Source organism: Palaemon carinicauda, chromosome 14, assembly GCF_036898095.1.
Source record: "Palaemon carinicauda isolate YSFRI2023 chromosome 14, ASM3689809v2, whole genome shotgun sequence".
Lineage (NCBI taxonomy): Eukaryota > Metazoa > Arthropoda > Malacostraca > Decapoda > Palaemonidae > Palaemon > Palaemon carinicauda.
Window position 1 is genome coordinate 34,360,698 of NC_090738.1, and position 2,500 is coordinate 34,363,197.

General features: G+C 34.3%; 1 pseudogene; it reads left to right on the forward strand.

The window, feature by feature from the left end:
• Positions 1–2,500, forward strand: part of LOC137653159 (LIM/homeobox protein Lhx1-like) — a 57,896-nt pseudogene that overhangs the window by 5,163 nt on the left and 50,233 nt on the right.

The window sequence follows — 2,500 nt, forward strand, 5'->3', positions numbered from 1 at the left end:
TTTTCTGATTTTATGGGTAGGTTGCTTAGGCTTCTAATTTTACGGGCAGGTAGTCAAGATTTCCTAATTTGCCAGATAAATAGTTCTGGAGTTCATCGTTAGAAGGAAATCGTCTGTTGAATAAGAAACACTAATTCTGACACAATCTCGTTTCAATTAAAATCGAGCAAATTCTGGGTGTACGAATGAACCCGGGAATTTGGTAAAATACTTGAATTACACAGTATATTGAGTACTTAGTCGATCATGTATATTTCAAAATTAGATTAGTTAAGAAAAAATAATTCCTAATACGATCAACATTAGGAGTTATTTATGCTGCTGTTGCTGCTAGCCTTTTCCTAATTTGTGTTACTTTTGCTACTATTACTAGTAGTAGTAGTAGTAGTATGCTACTAGAGCTACTGCAAACAGCAACAACAACGACAACAATAATAATAATAATCCATCAATTACCTCCCTACTTTACGAGCTTGTCTTGAAAGAATTCAACGAGAACTTATGGTGAACAGATAAAACGCTAATAAAAAAAAAAAAAAAACGAAAAAAAACAGGGTGAACTAACTCTGACAAATGAGACACATGTATTAAAGAGGCAACGAAGGAATGAGAAAAAAAAATGACACATCATTATGACTCAATTAATGGGTCGGTTGTAGTTCAACCCCCCCCCCCCCCCTTCCCCAACATCATTCACCCTTACGAAATAATACCTTTTACTCAACAACTTACTCTCCTCTTGTTAATAATATTTTTTCTGACACTAATATCATATTATATGAAAACAATCCGTTGTAATCAGAGGAATACAGTTTACATCTAATCGAACGAACTGTATTTATTAATCCTTTACCTCTTAATAAATTAATGACAACGCTTTATTCAGTGAAAATATTGGCGAATAAATTTGATTAATTATATAGACTTCAACCCACACTCCCTCATATATTAATAACGGACTTCAACATTGATTCTTTAATTTTGAAATTAGAAATTCATTTCTAACACACATTAATTCATCTTCCTTGTCGTTAAGTAACATTACTCAAAATTGGCACTAAGCGAATTTCATAACGGAAAATGACATATACCGCTGGCATTTACAAAAACTAGATTAAAAGACCTTCAAAACCTAATTGTCATCATTCGATTATCACAAGCATAATCATTATCATCATCATCATCAAGAAGAAAAGTGTTACAACACAAAATTAAACCGCGAACAAGAACAATGCCAGAGGCAGTGCGAAAAGGTCTACTTTTTCTTCTTGAAATACTTCTTCACCTGAAGATGAGCAAAACAGTGCCATCAGAAGAAGGGGGAGCGGTGTAGAAGGTGGTGAGGGAAGAGAGAGAAGGGAGGGGGATGGAGACACCAGTACAGGAGGGACTATCAGGGGCAGTGCCAAGTGCCACGGGTTAGCCGTTCCACGTGCCAACCACTCGAGCATGAAATGAGGTGTCGACACCCAGCCGTAATTCACCAAGTAACGAGAATTCAGAGGGAAGTGGCAGGGAGGGGAGGGGGTTGTAAGGAAGAGGAAGAGAGAGAGAGAGAGAGAGAGAGAGAGAGAGAGAGAGAGAGAGAGAGAGAGAGAGAGAGAGAGAGAGAGAGAGAGAGGGGGGGGGGGGCAGAAGGGAATAGACTATGAGGCCAAAAGGTGAAGAGGAGGAGTAGTAGGAGGAAAAGGGGTAAAATGAGTAAAATGGGGAAGGTGATAAAACAGAGAAAATTAACAAGAGTGAAGAACAGCGTAGACAATGACGATAACGAACACATGACAAGGAATTTCCGCAAAGGGGACAGAAACTTTGAGAAGTGATTGGGGTGGAAGAGAAGATGGGATCTTTCTGTAAAAAAAAATCGACGGAACCATATCGAATGGAAAATAGATAAATAAAATGCAATTTCAACAGTAAATTCTAAACACCACAACTGCGGCTAAAATTATAACGGATCGAAACGCAAAATCTCTCATTCAAGAAGATACCAGTTCTTGTATAGATATTTCAAGAAAATGTTTCTTCTTTTTAGATAATATTAATAGATTTAGTGTACAGGGACCGTTAAAAATACGGCTAAATATGAACACACATACACACATTATATATCTATCTATATATATATATATATATATATATATATATATATATATATATATATATATATATATATATATAATACATTCAGACACTTGCCTTGTCATTATAAAACATTATGGGGGAGATTACCATTATATAAAAAAATAATGACGCTGATGATAATGATGAGGTTTGATAGCATGGTTAAGAATAAGAAAGTATTACTATCTCGTGTCATATTTCATTCCATAAAATCTATAACATAACCAAATTTTAAAGAAAATTCTTCGATTACTATTAAAATTAGATGTTCACCACAAAAAAAAAAAAAAAAAAAAAAAAAAAAAAAAAAAAAAAAAAAAAAAAAACAACAACAACATCAACAACACAACAACAATAATAATAATAATAATAATAA